Raw genomic sequence first — 18,235 nt, 5'->3', positions numbered from 1 at the left:
TCCGGTCGAGCCCAACTTCGCTACTCGCCGGTTACACCAAACTCACACTTTGATGTAATACAACAACTCCACACAACGATACACAAAAAGCTTCCGGTTTTAGACACACCGGTTTTACAGTATAGGACTTTATCTCTCTAGAACTTAATGCTTTTCGTAATTTGAAATATGCAACTTTCAGAACTAATGATGCCTTAAATGAAGACGTTTGATCTTCCTTTTATAGCTGAAAGGACCCAACGGTTACTTTCTTCTCTCTCTTCTGGATTGGTTGATCGTTATCACGCCTGGTGCAGAGAGGTTGCTTGCACGCTTCATTTTCCTCAACACCTGGCAGTCATGCAGGCAGCTCTGAGCAGAAGATGACGTAGCCGGTTTTCAGATTGAGACACGTGTTGAGCATGCACCTCCGGTTGTCAACTTCGGATCAATAAAGCATCATTTCTTTCCTCGCATGCTTCCGATCGGATCTGATCTTCTTTTATTCTTTCAAGACACGTTTCTTTCGTCATGGTGCGTCACTCTTGAAGTTTGAGTTTCTCCGGTTTCTGTGTCTTGTGCAGTATGCTCCGGTTGGTATGCAAGTTTATGTCTTGGCTAACCGGTCGCTTGAGAAAGTGAAAACCGGTTCCTCTGATCTTTAACTTGATCACTTGAAACTGGTTTCTTTGAAGTATAGTGGCAATCGGTTTTGATACCCCAACCGGTTCATACGGTTTTGATCTGTGCCTGCACATGAAAGTTTACAACTGTTTAGTTCGTCTGGCCGGTTCCACAAAATTAACTTACTTAATTTTTCTATCAATTTCTCCCTTTTTGATTATTTAGAATAAATATTCAAAAATTGTAATGTGTGGCCGGTTTTGAAAATTAACTTACTTAATTTTTCTATCAATTTCTCCCTTTTTGATTATTTAGAATAAATATTCAAAAATTGTAACGAGTTGCCGGTTTTGAAAATCATGTGTTTTGATTGTTTTTGAAAAAAATGTTTCAAAAGCATATGTTTTCTATCAAATATGTGAAAACCATCAAAAAAATGTAGTGCAGTAACCAAGTTCAATAACATAATTTAGACATAATTGTTTTTGAGGTAAATAAAGAGAGATTTAGGGCTTGGATGATTACTTCTCGGTTGTCATACTTCTTTCCGAGTGTTTGAAGCTCGTTGACTACGCTGGTGAACCGGTTGCTAAATTCTTTCATGTTTTCCCCCGGTTTCATCCTGATATTTTCATACTTCTGTGTAGCCACCAAGATTTTGTTCTCCTTGGTTCTTTCGTTTCCCTCGTGAATCTGAATAATCGTTTCCCAGGCTTCCTTTGCATTTTCACACTCTGATATTTTGTTCAAAGTGTTACTATCTATGGCCTTATAGATGTGCCTCATGCAATGGTTGTCCAGGTTACTCCGTCTTCGATCTTCACTCGTCCATAGGTCTGCCTCCTTGTTGATCTTGATCGGTCCCTCTTTCAGGACTTGGCTCATCTCATCATCTAACGTAATCAGATGTAGATACATCTGTTTCTTCCAACTGCTAAACGCTTCGCTGTTTAGCATTGGCGGCTTGTCGCTGTGGGTCATGTTTCCCATCTTCTTTGGTTGCTTGAGTGCTGAGAACCTCGCTCTGATACCACTTGTTAGGATCGGGGACGCCCTTGGAGGACCGGGGTGTTTCCGGTTTCAGGAAGGGTGGTCGCTTACAACACACACACTACTTTGGTGATAGTCCGGTTAAAGACTAAAACTGTTCTCAGCACTGCACAAACTGTCACAGACTCTTGAATCGGGTTCAAGGGCGGAAATGTCTGTTTCAGGTTGAAGCAACGAATGCGACTTTAGATGATGTTTGAGAAGGAGTTGGTTTTATGGATATGAGTGACCGGTTTTAGGAGTATGATTAGTTTAAGGTTAGGCTAAATAATAATAGCAAAGAAAAGAACACGAGACAAGAATTTGTTTATGGATGTTCGGAGCAAACCCTCCTACGTCACCCCTTCTTCTCAGGTTATGAGAAGGATCTCCACTAACTTTTATAGTTAACAACAGTACCTCCGGTCGAGCCCAACTTCGCTACTCGCCGGTTACACCAAACTCACACTTTGATGTAATACAACAACTCCACACAACGATACACAAAAAGCTTCCGGTTTTAGACACACCGGTTTTACAGTATAGGACTTTATCTCTCTAGAACTTAATGCTTTTCGTAATTTGAAATATGCAACTTTCAGAACTAATGATGCCTTAAATGAAGACGTTTGATCTTCCTTTTATAGCTGAAAGGACCCAACGGTTACTTTCTTCTCTCTCTTCTGGATTGGTTGATCGTTATCACGCCTGGTGCAGAGAGGTTGCTTGCACGCTTCATTTTCCTCAACACCTGGCAGTCATGCAGGCAGCTCTGAGCAAAAGATGACGTAGCCGGTTTTCAGATTGAGACACGTGTTGAGCATGCACCTCCGGTTGTCAACTTCGGATCAATAAAGCATCATTTCTTTCCTCGCATGCTTCCGATCGGATCTGATCTTCTTTTATTCTTTCAAGACACGTTTCTTTCGTCATGGTGCGTCACTCTTGAAGTTTGAGTTTCTCCGGTTTCTGTGTCTTGTGCAGTATGCTCCGGTTGGTATGCAAGTTTATGTCTTGGCTAACCGGTCGCTTGAGAAAGTGAAAACCGGTTCCTCTGATCTTTAACTTGATCACTTGAAACTGGTTTCTTTGAAGTATAGTGGCAATCGGTTTTGATACCCCAACCGGTTCATACGGTTTTGATCTGTGCCTGCACATGAAAGTTTACAACTGTTTAGTTCGTCTGGCCGGTTCCACAAAATTAACTTACTTAATTTTTCTATCAATTTCTCCCTTTTTGATTATTTAGAATAAATATTCAAAAATTGTAATGTGTGGCCGGTTTTGAAAATTAACTTACTTAATTTTTCTATCAATTTCTCCCTTTTTGATTATTTAGAATAAATATTCAAAAATTGTAACGAGTTGCCGGTTTTGAAAATCATGTGTTTTGATTGTTTTTGAAAAAAATGTTTCAAAAGCATATGTTTTCTATCAAATATGTGAAAACCATCAAAAAAATGTAGTGCAGTAACCAAGTTCAATAACATAATTTAGACATAATTGTTTTTGAGGTAAATAAAGAGAGATTTAGGGCTTGGATGATTACTTCTCGGTTGTCATACTTCTTTCCGAGTGTTTGAAGCTCGTTGACTACGCTGGTGAACCGGTTGCTAAATTCTTTCATGTTTTCCCCCGGTTTCATCCTGATATTTTCATACTTCTGTGTAGCCACCAAGATTTTGTTCTCCTTGGTTCTTTCGTTTCCCTCGTGGATCTGAATAATCGTTTCCCAGGCTTCCTTTGCATTTTCACACTCTGATATTTTGTTCAAAGTGTTATTATCTATGGCCTTATAGATGTGCCTCATGCAATGGTTGTCCAGGTTACTCCGTCTTCGATCTTCACTCGTCCATAGGTCTGCCTCCTTGTTGATCTTGATCGGTCCCTCTTTCAGGACTTGGCTCATCTCATCATCTAACGTAATCAGATGTAGATACATCTGTTTCTTCCAACTGCTAAACGCTTCGCTGTTTAGCATTGGCGGCTTGTCGCTGTGGGTCATGTTTCCCATCTTCTTTGGTTGCTTGAGTGCTGAGAACCTCGCTCTGATACCACTTGTTAGGATCGGGGACGCCCTTGGAGGACCGGGGTGTTTCCGGTTTCAGGAAGGGTGGTCGCTTACAACACACACACTACTTTGGTGATAGTCCGGTTAAAGACTAAAACTGTTCTCAGCACTGCACAAACTGTCACAGACTCTTGAATCGGGTTCAAGGGCGGAAATGTCTGTTTCAGGTTGAAGCAACGAATGCGACTTTAGATGATGTTTGAGAAGGAGTTGGTTTTATGGATATGAGTGACCGGTTTTAGGAGTATGATTAGTTTAAGGTTAGGCTAAATAATAATAGCAAAGAAAAGAACACGAGACAAGAATTTGTTTATGGATGTTCGGAGCAAACCCTCCTACGTCACCCCTTCTTCTCAGGTTATGAGAAGGATCTCCACTAACTTTTATAGTTAACAAAAGTACCTCCGGTCGAGCCCAACTTCGCTACTCGCCGGTTACACCAAACTCACACTTTGATGTAATACAACAACTCCACACAACGATACACAAAAAGCTTCCGGTTTTAGACACACCGGTTTTACAGTATAGGACTTTATCTCTCTAGAACTTAATGCTTTTCGTAATTTGAAATATGCAACTTTCAGAACTAATGATGCCTTAAATGAAGACGTTTGATCTTCCTTTTATAGCTGAAAGGACCCAACGGTTACTTTCTTCTCTCTCTTCTGGATTGGTTGATCGTTATCACGCCTGGTGCAGAGAGGTTGCTTGCACGCTTCATTTTCCTCAACACCTGGCAGTCATGCAGGCAGCTCTGAGCAGAAGATGACGTAGCCGGTTTTCAGATTGAGACACGTGTTGAGCATGCACCTCCGGTTGTCAACTTCGGATCAATAAAGCATCATTTCTTTCCTCGCATGCTTCCGATCGGATCTGATCTTCTTTTATTCTTTCAAGACATGTTTCTTTCGTCATGGTGCGTCACTCTTGAAGTTTGAGTTTCTCCGGTTTCTGTGTCTTGTGCAGTATGCTCCGGTTGGTATGTAAGTTTATGTCTTGGCTAACCGGTCGCTTGAGAAAGTGAAAACCGGTTCCTCTGATCTTTAACTTGATCACTTGAAACTGGTTTCTTTGAAGTATAGTGGCAATCGGTTTTGATACCCCAACCGGTTCATACGGTTTTGATCTGTGCCTGCACATGAAAGTTTACAACTGTTTAGTTCGTCTGGCCGGTTCCACAAAATTAACTTACTTAATTTTTCTATCAATTTCTCCCTTTTTGATTATTTAGAATAAATATTCAAAAATTGTAATGTGTGGCCGGTTTTGAAAATTAACTTACTTAATTTTTCTATCAGATATTAAATAAAGAACAGTTTACAAATTGGTGCAAATAAACATTTTGGGTATATGTAGAAGATGACATCAAAGGATCAGACTGTGACATTACCATCTTCATACAAGTCTGATGATATGCTGCAGGCTGCAGAAATCGCCTGAAAAAAAGTATCATTCTGGTATAAGTCAAAGGAGCAACCTCCCAGGTGTAGGTAACTATCCAACCCACATTTGCCATAATCAAGCAAAGCCAAATCAAGTCGGTCTGCTACATGCCTTGGAAGCTTAAACCGCATTTAATGTTATGTTGATCCTCTGCTCAACCAATCAGATTCAAGGATTACCCTGAAGGTATCCGTTGAAGAAATGTGACCGTTGGCACATTTCACCTATAAAAGGAGAAGCTGAAGAAGCAAGAAAAGAAACAGACAAGAGAGAGAACAAGCTAAAAACTACAAAGTGATCAAAGCCATTATCTCTCTAAGATTCAAAGCTTAAGTGTGTGTGTTTGTGAGGTGTATTACAATTACTGTGAGAATTATAAGAGTGATTATCGAGCAGTAAATAAGACTCGATCGTGTATTGTGATTGTGTATTCCTTAGTGAATATCCTTCTCGTGATTTGAGAAGAAAGGGTAACGTAGGAGTTTTATCTCCGAACATCCATAAAAACCTGTCTCGTGATTTACTTTCTGTCGGTTCCATTTTCTAACCGACTCACATCTTTCTAACCGACCCCTAATATTCTAACCGTCCTACTAATCTTGAAACCGATATTCTCCAAACCTCATCTCTATCCATCTTGTGTGTGTGTTGCTTCAACCTGAAACAAACCACTTCCGCACTTGAACTCAGTTCAAGGGTTTGTGACAGCTTGTGCAGTATTGAAACCGGTGTTAATTCTTAACCGGATTAGCCCCAACCGTTGAGTGTTGTCAGAAAGTACTATCCGGTTGGACCCCGGTCTGCCATCGGCGATCTAGATCCTAACAATTGGTATCAGAGCAGTCAGTTTCAATACTCAAGCAATACGGAGCAAGCAAGCATGACTTTCGGCGAGAAACCTCCGATGCTAGAAGGAGACGACTTCGCCAACTGGAAAATATGCATGCACCTGCACCTAGTCACTATGGATGATGAGATGACATTCATTCTGTCTGATGGACCGATCAAGATTGAGAAGGATAGAATGGAATGGACAGTTGATGATAAAAGGAGAAACAATCTAGATAATCACTACAGAAGTCACATCTTCAAATCTCTAGACAAAAACACTTTCAGTAAAGTCGGAAAATGAAAAACTGCAAAAGAAGTGTAGGAAAAGTTGATTCAACTGTTTGAAGGTAGTGACCAAATAAAGGAGAACCAGAAAGAGAAGAAGGCTTTAATGGCTGCTGAAAGCAAGAGAAAATGGGTCGATAGTGATTCGGACGACTCATCATCCAGCGACAGTGATGATAAAGTTGAAACCTGCTTCATGGCTAAGAAAGAATCTGAGGTATTTGATTTCTACTTTGATGATTTTACCCGAGATGATCTAATTGTTGCACTCAATGACATGGTCATTAAGTACATAAAACTGTCAAAATCTCTTAATCAAACTATTTCAAAAAGCAAGTCTAATAGTTCAAGTTATTCATCTCAAATCAAAGAGGTTGATGTTTCAATAAGTGAGATCTCATCTAAGAATGAGAAGCTCAAGGAAAAAATTGCAAGCTGTAATGATATAACTTCAAAGGATGAGATGATTTATGTAAAGCCAACTTCAAGCTGGCTGAAACCTGAGAGAAGGACAACCAGTTTGTATGGAAAAGAAAAACTTGACCGAAAGTCAAGAGATTTTACCGAAAATCATCCTTTAAAGTTAAATCATCAGCAGATAGATATACTATACATACACACAACAGGAAGTCCATCAAAATAATCAAAGTATGGATTCCTAAGGGACTAATAAGCCACGGACCCAAAGAAAAATGGGACCAGATTTTCTATTGTCTATGAATGTAGGTAAATCAAGACAAAAGCTTGGAAGAGACAACATTGCATTCGGACAGTCGACTGCTGACAGACACATCACATGAAGGGAACAAGCATGAAGTGGCTAACATTCTCACAAAGCCACTTCTCGAGTATAAGTTTTCTTTCCTTAGAAATATTTTAGAATTGTTAGATTACATAAATTTTCATACAAAATTCTTCTTCAAATAATGTTCTCCTTAAACCAAACCGTTTTTCCTAAAACCGGCTAAACAAACATAAGCTTTTTAAAACCGGCCAAACAAACATAAGCTTTTTAAAACCGGCCAAACATAAGATTTTTAAACCGGCCAAACAAACATAAGATTTTTAAAACCGGCCAAACAAACATAAGATTTTTAAAACTGGCCAAACAAACATAAGATTTTTAAAACGGCCAAACAAACATAAGATTTTTAAAACCGCCAAACAAACATAAGCTATTTAAAATCGGCCAAACAAACATAAGCTTTTTAAAACCGGCCGAACAAACATAAGCTTTTTAAAACCGGCCAAACAAACATAAGCTTTTTAAAACCAGCCAAACAAACATATGATTTTTAAACTGGCCAAACAAACATAAGATTTTTAAAACCGGCCAAACAAACATAATATTTTTAAACCGACCAAACAAACATAAGATTTTTAAACCGACCAAACAAACATAAGATTCTTAAACCGGCCTACTTCTTACTTCTAGCATGGTTTTGAATATTTTAAATAAAATAATCAAAAAGGGAGAAATTGGTAAATAAAAGATAAAAAATTTCACAAAAATTTTTTAAAGATAAAATTTTTCAAAATCATTTTTAAAACATTTCTTAAAACAACAAACTTTTTAAACAATCACCGGACGCATGGTTATGAATATTTTAAATAAAATAATCAAAAAGGGAGAAATTGTTAGATAAAATTGACCGATTAAATAAAAGCTTAACTTAACAAACTTATTGTGCAGGAACGGTCAAAAACTTCGAACGGTCAAGAATCACAACCGGCCAAGTAATCAAACCGGCTACAAGAAGCAATATCTAAAACCTGGAGCTATCCGGTTGAACTAAACAACCTGCAAACATACCTGAAGCTATCCAGTTGAATTAAACAACCTGCAAACATACCTAAAGCTATCTGGTTGAACTGAACAACCTACAAACATACCTGAAGCTATCCGGTTAAACTAAACAACCTGTAAACATACCTGAAGCTATTCGGTTGAACTGAATAACCTGCAAACATACCTGAAGCTATCCGGTTGAACTAAACAACCTACAAACATACCTAAAGTTATCCGGTTGAACTAAACAACCTGCAAACATACCTGAAGCTATCCGGTAGAACTTAACAACCTGTAAACATAGTTGAAGCTATCCGGTTGAACTGAACAACCTGCAAACATACCTGAAGCTATCCGGTTGAACTTAACAACCTGCAAACATACCTGAAGCTATCCAGTTGAACTAAACAACCTGCAAACATACCTGAACCCATACGGTTAAACTGAACAACCTGTTAACATGATCAGTTGGAATGAAGTATTCAATCCAAATCCAAAGAACAAATCTAATGAGAAGGCTATTTAGAGAAAGAAGTCAAGGATATTAAATAAAGAGTAGTTTACAAATTGGTGCAAATAAACACTTTGGTTATATGCAGAAGATGACATCAAAGGATCAGACTATGACATTGCCATATTCATACAAGTCTGATGATATGTTGCAGGCTGCAGAAGATCGCCGAAGAAAAGTTATCATTCTGGTTTAAGTCAAAGGAGCAACCTCCTAGGTGCAGGCAACTGTCCAACCGACAGTTGCCATAATCAAGCATAGACAAATCAAGTCGGTCTGCTCCATGCCTTGGAAGCTTAAACCGCATTTAATATTATGTTGATCCTCTTCTCAACCAATCAGATTCAAGAATTACCCTGAAGGTATCCGTTGAAGAAATGTGACCGTTGGCACATTTCACCTATAAAAGGAGAAGCTGAAGAACAAGAAAAGAAACAGACAAGAGAGAGAACAAGCTAAAAACTATAAAGTGATCAAAGCCATTATCTCTCTAAGATTCAAAGCTTAAGTGTGTGTGTTTGTGAGGTGTATTACAATTACTGTGAGAATTGTAAGAGTGATTATCGAGCAGTAAATAAGACTCGATCGTGTATTGTGATTGTGTATTCCTTAGTGAATATCCTTCTCGTGATTTGAGAAGAAGGGGTGACGTATGAGTTTTATCTCCGAACATCCATAAAAACTTGTCTCGTGATTTACTTTCTGTCGGTTCCATTTTCTAACCGACTCACATCTTTCTAACCGACCCCTAATATTCTAACCGCCCTACTAATCTTCAAACCGATATTCTCTAAACATCATCTCTATCCATCCTGTGTGTGTATTGCTTCAACCTGAAACAAACTACTTCCGCACTTAAACTCGGTTCAAGGGTTTGTGATAGCTTGTGCAGTATTGAAACCGGTGTTAATTCTTAACCAGATTAGCCCCAACCGTTGAGTGTTGTCAGAAAGTACTATCCGGCTGGACCCCGGTCCGCCATCGGCGATTTAGATCCTAACATAGTTATATATAGGGATAGTTTAGGGTTAGCCTGAAATCTCCCATAAACGCTGACGGCGAACAAGATTTCCAGTCGGTTGGCTGTTAGGTAGAGCAGCGAGCCTATGATCTCTCTGTATGACATGATGGGGGTGGAGGCAGTTGAGCAGCTCTATATGTCGAATTTCTTTAGCAATTCCTTCGTGTATTTAGCTTGGTTGATGAAAATTCCATCTTTAAATTGACACACTTGAAGGCTTAAGAAGAACGTTAACTCACCCATCATGCTCATCTCAAACTTGTCCTACATAATCTTAGAGAACTTTTCACAGAGTTTGGGGTTAGTTGACCTAAAAATAATGTCATCAACATATATCTGAACAAGTAAAATATGTGAATCCTTAACAAATCTAAATAGAGTTTTATCTACTATGCCTATTTTGAAATCGTGTTCAAATAAAAACTTTGTTAAGGTGTCATACCAAGCTCTAGGAGCTTGCTTGAGACCATAAAGTGCTTTATCTAACTTAAACACATGATTAGGAAACGAATGATCTTTAAAACCTAGAGGTTGTTCGACATACACGTCTTTATTAAGAATTATATTTAAAAAGACACTTTTAACGTCCATTTGATAAACTTTTAAATTCTTGAAAGCGGCGTAGGCTAGAAATATTCCTATAGCTTCAAGCCTTGCTAGAGAGCGAAAGACTCCTCAAAATCAATTCCCTTCTCCTATCTATATCCTTGTGCTACTAGTCTGGCCTTGTTCCTCACAGTTAGACCATCTTCGCTTAATTTGTTTTGAAATACCCATCTAGTTTCAATGATTGATTGATTTTCAAGTCTTGGAATGATATGCCATTCTATGTTCCTTTCAAACTAGTTTAGTTCTTCTTATATTACATTGATCCAATTGGGATCAAGAAATGCTTCGTCTATTTTCTTAGGTTCTAATTATGAAATAAACGTTGAATTAGCCATCTCATCCATTAGTTGGTGTCTTGTTTTAATAGGAGCAGACAAGTTACCAATGATGGATTCGGGCGGGTGGTTCTTATTCCATTTGAAGTTATATCCAAGAAGGTCATATGTCTGATCAGCTTCGCAACATCTGGACTGTCAGTAGCCTGTCGACTTATAGTCTGGACGTTTGGTTGAGCATCAACCGGATCAGCTGGCTGTTCAGACGACCTATTTCTTATAACTTGAGCTTCATCGTCACTATTAGATTGAAGGTTAATATATTTTAATCTGTTAGCAACTTCGATGACTTCGTTAGAATTACTTTCCACAGATTTGTCAAATACTATGTGTATGGACTCTTCAACAGTCGGAGTTCATTTATTAAATATTCTATATGCTTTACTAATTGTTGAATATCCTAACATTACACTAGTGTCTGCTTTGGCATCAAAAGTATTCAAATAACTCTTTTCATTATTATGAATAAAACAATTACACCCAAAAATCCTAAAATATGCAACTTTAGGGATTTTTCTATAAAATATTTCATAGGGTGTTTTATTGATCATTGATCTGTTTTTAGTGTAACACGATGTGTTTGTGGCTTCACTCATAGTCTTTGAGAAACACCGGAATCAGCAATTGATATAGCCGCTTCTTTTAGTGTTATGTTTCTCCTTTCAGTAATGTCATTTTTTTTGTGGAGTTATAGAACTAGACAACTTGTGTCTTATACCAGACTCCTCAATGAATAATGACAGACGTTTGTTGGTGAACTTGATACCTCTGTCACTTCTTATTTTAATTATTGTTAAAGCCTTTTCATTTTGTAGTCTTCTAAGGATATTGATCAGTTGTCCATCTGTCTGATCCTAAGAACACAACCCAAGTAAATCTAGAATAGTCGTCTATTATGAAAAGGGTATATCTCATTCAACCTAGACTGGTTACTAGAATGGGACCGAAAAGGTCCATGTGTAATAATTGCAGGCACCAGTCGAATTGAATATTACCCTCATTATTAAGTTGATTTGACTTATTTTCCCATCTAGCAAGTAGGGAAGATCTTATCTTTGAAAAACTTTAACTTGAGTATACCATTTACCAATTCTTTTGAACACAGATTGTTTATGGTTTTGAAATTTAGATGGTCTAGTCTCTTATGCCATAACCAGTTTTGATCATTCTTTGTAATCATGCATACTGGTTCACAAATTTTGTTTTTCCAATTCATCCTATATGAATTTCCTATTCTACTACCTGTTAATAGGGTATTCCCCTACTGATCCTTAACTAGACATGCATGCTTTTGGAAATCAACGGTGTAGACATTGTCACACAATTGACTAATACTTATTAAGTTATAAAAAAGGTTTTCTACTAAAAGTACTTTATTAATAGTTAAGTTACTGTGGATAATCTTACCCTTACTCACAGTTTTACATTTGTTATTGTCACCAAAGGTTATCTTTGGCCCTGTGCATTTGACTATATCAGTTAATAGTTGTCTGTTGTCAGTCATATGTCTGGAGCATCCACTGTCCAGGTACTAGACCGATTCCTCCAATCAACTTTCCTATTCAACCTGTAAATAACATTTTACGTCTTTGGTACCCAGAATTAATTGGATTTGTGGTTCATTAGTCCCTTGGGAATCCAGATTTGTATTATCTTTATGGATTTCCCATTGTGGTTTGTTAATAAGGCATAGTTGTTAGACTTGGCAGATGCTTTTTTTCCTGTTAATAACTTCTTAGCTTTATGAGATGGTTTTGGTAAAACTTTCTTGACTTTCTATCAGGTTTTTCTTTGCCAGACCGGCTGGTTGTTAACCTCTCAGGCTTCAACCAACTATTAGTTGGCTTTACATACGTTATCACATCTATTAAAGCTAATACATAACAGTTGTGATTAGTTCCTATATTAGCTAAATTTCCCTTGACAAAGCTCATAGTCTTAAACTTGCCTTTTACTGGGTTCAACTTGTGATTGGACTTGTCTGGGTAGCCATAGTCAAATCCCAAACCGGATTTTCATCCGGCAGGTCTTTGCTGAGCAATCGATTATTTCACGACTTCCCCAAACTTTGTCCATGAACTAACCACATAAGTAAATCTTTGGTTTTCTAACGATATATTTTGATAATTTCCCTGAGTTTCTCATTCTCATATGAGAGCACACTCATGTTGTTTACCAAAGATTCTAGTTGAGTATCTTGAGATGAGATGAGATTATTAGACGTTTTTTCACCTTTTTCTCATCAAAGGTGTCTGATAGCTTCTTGTACTCAATGACCATGTCATTGAGTGTATTTATCAACTCATCTTTCGAAAACTCTTCGGAAGAGAAATCAAATACCTCTTTAGTGTCAGCCAAGATGCACTAAACTTCTTCATCATGTTCACTTTTGGACGAGGAGCTTTCGTTTGAGTTGTCAACCCACTGGCTCTTTCTTTCCTTAGCTACTAGAGCCTTCTGCTCCTTCTTGTTCTTGTCGAAGGGCCTTTATCGTCTCTCCTTGGCTTCCTACAGTCTGTTTTGAAGTGTCCTGATTTATTGCAATTAAAACACTTCAAATTAGATTTAGGTTCGTTTCTATAATTATATTCATTTAAATTTGAGCTTGAGCTTGAGTTAGGAGAAGATTGGCTTTTCTTCATAAATTTGCCAAATTTCTTCACGAAAAGTGACATGGAGTCTTCGCTGATCTGCTCAGTTTTCTTTGTGATAGCAGCAGATGACTCTTCAATGGTCACCAATGCTTTAGTGATGGATGAGATTTACTATCCCTCTTCGTTCCTCTAGTTTAGCTCAAACTCGTAAGCTTTTAGATCAGCAAAGAGATTGTGCAGTTCTACTCTACTCAGATCCTTTGACTCCCTCATAGCCAAAGTTTCTATATCACATTCTCTAGGAAGAGCCTTTACTACTTTTATTTTAACTTCTCAATTACTATATGTTTTTCCTAACGAGGAAAGCTTAATGATGATGTTGGTGAATCTTTCTTCAAAATCCTTCATGGTTTCTCCAAACGTCATCTTTATGCTATCATATTTTTGTGTTGCAATCATAAGTTTGTTCTCCTTGGTCTAGTCGTTGCCTTCACATAGTTGGGTCAACTTTTCCCAAATCTCTTTGGCAAAAGTGAAAGTCTTGATCTTACTGAACATATTATTGTCCAGCGTCTTGTATAGAATGTCTTTGACCATATTGTCGAGGTTGTTCTTCCTCTTCTCTACTGTAGTCCACTCAGACATTGGTTTCTCCTTCATTACAAGAGTACCATCGGAGGTTGTAGTGGAGCTGGCCTTCATGATTTTCATTGGCTCATCGGTGATGACATACCACATGTCATCATCTAGGGCAGCCAAATGTGCTTGCATTCTTATCTTCCAGTTATCAGACATTTCTTCGTGAACATAGGGATCTTCTTAATGATAGACAAACTCATGTTTATTTCTTAGAGAATAGAAAACTTGGTTCGGATACCACTTGTTGGGATCGGTGTCAACAACAATCGATGGGGTTTGAGTATTGTTGAACAAATATCGATTGCTAATTCGGTTTTAACCTTGTTAGAGGTTAAGACATGTTTCTATTCTAATGACAAATCTTTGCAAGTTCTTGAATTGGATTCATGTGCGAAATAACTCGCTAGATTTGAAGTGTATTGATGCAGAATGAATAAGAAATGAACATGGAGTTGTTTATGGATGTTCGGAGATAAAAACTCATATGTCACCCCTTCTTTTGTTACTAAAAGAATATACTAGAAGACTTTAACTTGTATAGCCTCTACACAAGCTCGGTCAGAAACTCATGACTTAATAATACATATTCTGAACTCCTAGCTCTCACTCTATTGAACAAACACCCTTTATTCAACTTACAACGCTTAATATTTTTAACAGATATTACATTAATTTCTCTCTCAGCTTATCTTAATGGAAAGTATAGAGTATGCGAATTACAATTGGGATAGTGAGAGAGTAATCTTAAGTAAAGGCAGTAATGTGTCCAACAATTATCTCTATTGTGTCTACCCCTTCTCGATTAAGATCCACATATATATATATGAGTCACAACCGCTTTGCATTCCAATGATGGCATGTTGTAGAGCTCCGTGTACTGATGTAGCGTGGCTCTACTTGAGTGATGTAGTCGCACTTGAGTATCGTAGCCCTACTTGAATGACATGTGACTATTGAGCTTCTTAGAAGGTTTGTATAAATGATGCACGACAATTAATGCAATGGTTGAATCTGAATATTGACATGTGGCATTAGTCCGTTGATTATTGTGCGTGCTGATGTGGTAGTTTGTCTCTTGTTAGGCGATGAGCGTGGAAGATGAGTGGGCGCTACTTTAGTCTTCTGTTAAAGCCTAGACGTCTGCTAGCGCTTCTTCAGACCAGAGCGTCTGTTGAAGCTTAGACATCTACTAGCGCACTTCTTCAGACAACTCGTCTGATGAAGTTCAGACTACGTCTGCTTGTGCACTTTTTCAAACAACCCGTCTAATGAAGTTTAGACTGCGTCTACTCACACACTTATTCAGATAAACCATCTAATGAAGTTCAAACTATGTCTGCTCGCGCACTTCTTCAGACAACCCATTTGATGAAACTCAGACTGTGTCTGCTCGCACACTTCTTCATACAACCCCTCTGATGAATTTCAGACTACGTTTACTCGTGCACTACTTCAGACAACCCGTCTGATGAATTTCATACAACGTTTGCTCGTGCACTTCTTCAAACAACCTGTTTGATGAAGTTCAGACTCCGTCTACTCGCGCTTGCTTCAGACTGCATCTAAGGACATACGTCTTTTGGGCTGTACCTACACAAAGACAAATTTACACAACATAGTTCTTGTTCAGGCCATAGCTTAGTTTTGTTCAGACTACAACTTAGTTTTATTTAGACCACATCATTAAAACTATGTCATATTGAATTAAACTTATTCACCAAAGTTTATTAAGATTTTTTTCCTTAACTAATTATTTCTCTTTTAATTAGTTTTCCTTTTTCTTTATTTAATTTAATCTAATATAGTACATCCACTCAAAATCCTAATAAATTCATCTTCAATTGATCTTTGAGAATTATTGTGATGCTAGTGGAATTTTGATTCAGATGAGATCAAGTCTAAAAGTATATTTATATTTACTATGGGTAATGGTGTTGTCTCTTGGAAATCAGCAAAGTAGACATGTATAGTACATTCTATAATGGAGTTAGAGTTTATTTTTCTTGATTTGGTAGACATTGACATTGAGTGGCTTGGAAACCTCTTAGCATATATCCCTTTTTGGAAGAAGCACATTCTAACTATATTGATACATTATGATGGCAAAGAATCCATTGGTAGAGCCAATAATAATAATTATAATGGAAAAAGTTGACACATGTGGGTGCGACATTGTTTAGTGAAATAACTAATTAAACATGGAGTGATATCACTAAACTTTGTAAGGTCAGAGATGAATTTGGCGGATCCTCTGACAAAACCACTAAGCTTGAGGCTAGTGAGAAATACATCGATGGGAATGGGATTAATGTCTACAAACAAAACTGAGAATGGTGGTAACCCAACCTAATACGTGAATTATTTCACGTATTGTAGGTTCATATGGGTAAGAACAAGTCATTTATTAGTTTGTGAAACAATATCCCAAATATTTATGAGCAACCCATCCCTATGGTGTAGGATAGTGAGTATTGTAGTGGAAGAGGATGAGTCTAAGCTCTTAATGAATCTATAGCTCATGCGGGAATGGTGTGTTTAACTATAGTACACACTTGATAGATTTCACATATGTGAGAGCAAAGGTGTGGCTGCTTCTATGAAAGTTAGGCAGTCTTTCTAGAGCTCTCACGAGATGTAGGATCGATGTAAGGCCAAAATGTGTCACACCGCAATAGATAACTTTAGAATAGAAATTAATGTGACAAATAAGTTCACTAATTCATGTCTGAAATGAGGTTCATAGAGGTTCTAATCTCACCGACATTTTTGTGAGTCTTTATTTATATTTTCTAAGTACTAGTTCATAGTCCAAAAGACACTAGTACTGATGCATTAATTTTTTTCGCTCTCGAAAAAATATTTTTTAAATAATTTTGAAATATGTGGGGATTTTTGGATAAATATTAATATTAAATTTTTCTAAATTGTTATTTTAATTTAATCCTCTCTTAAACCATGGAATTAATTTATAGTATTCAAATTAAAGATTTACGTATAATTAATTATCCCTTAAATTGCATTACTAATTTACAGTAACAGTCTAAATGAAATCTTTAATTGTTTTTACTAATATCTTAATTTTTGGGATTGATTTACATTGATTTTGATCAATTGAGAAAACGTTTTTCTATATATTTTTCTATATATATTAGAGGTAGAGAAATTATAAAGATACACTTTTAAATCAAGAACAATCTATATTCTCAAGAGCATCCAAAATTGTTATCCTCTAAGTCTAGTTAAGTAGATTGTGGCATTAATGAGAATGAGTTATTGAATCCTGAGAGGGAGTGTCATCAAAATTCTACTGTAAGATAGTGTCCAGTACTCCTCAACTATAAATCTCAATAAGTTGTTTTCATATAAGTTTATTTAGTTACAATTATTTTGTGGAACTTAACTTGTTTGTCGTATTCATACAAGTTTACAAGTTTAATTCTAACAATCTTAGAGAGAGACTCCTTTATTTTAAAAAAAAATTAAAATGGATACGGTTTTCCTTTCTACTACTAAATATTTTTTTGACATCACTCATATATTGAACCTTTTAATGGTCAAAATTTAAAAGGTGGCAAAAGAAAATATTGTTTGTTCTTAATATTGTCAATGTTGAATTTGTTTTAACTACTCCCAGACCTTTGGATAATACATGTACTGAATCTTTGGAAAATTTGGAGAAATGGATTACATCAGAAAAAATCGGTAGAACAATAATTCTAAATGCGTTATCAAATGATTATTAAAAGTATATTAATATTAAAAGTATTTTTTTTATTAAAATTTAATGTGACTTTTCAAATTCATTATCATAAAAATATCTCATAAATACGGTTATTTCGATGCTATTCATACAGGCAGTGTTTGTATCTCACTCATAAAATGACATCTATACACAAAAGTGAAATATCACTCTCTTCATTTGTTGATTTATTTCTCTTTGTACATGTGGCACTGCCTTAGTGGATACAAGCACTGTTTGTAAGGGTAGCATCAAACTAACTCATAAATACATCATTTAACTTGATCTTATTCACACTTCACTCTAAATATCATCATAAATACACTCTACTTCCTTTTAAATTTTTTATATTCCCAAGAAAATATTTCTCTACATAAATATTGATATTAGACTTTAATATCAAAATATTATTTTCTCTCATCATTCTTCGTATTCAATCTTTTAATTTTTTTTAACTTTCATTCTATTTTTTTTCTCTTTAGTTTATCTTCTTTAACATCTACCAAATAAGTATGTAGGTAAATAATGTTTTTTATTTGTATTTTTAATATTTCGATATTACAAATTTTAAAATTATTTATTATAATTATGTTTTTTTCTTCAAACATTATAATATCATAATTAGTTTTTTAATTGGGTAATGGGATACCCGTCGGGGATCAGGTACCTACGAATCAGGGATGGGGATAGAAGTAGAGATACCTGTTAGGTTCGGGGTTAAGGTCGGGTAGTAAAA

Source organism: Impatiens glandulifera, chromosome 7 (assembly GCF_907164915.1).
Source record: "Impatiens glandulifera chromosome 7, dImpGla2.1, whole genome shotgun sequence".
Taxonomy (NCBI): Eukaryota; Viridiplantae; Streptophyta; class Magnoliopsida; order Ericales; family Balsaminaceae; genus Impatiens; species Impatiens glandulifera.
This window is presented reverse-complemented; position numbering follows the sequence as displayed.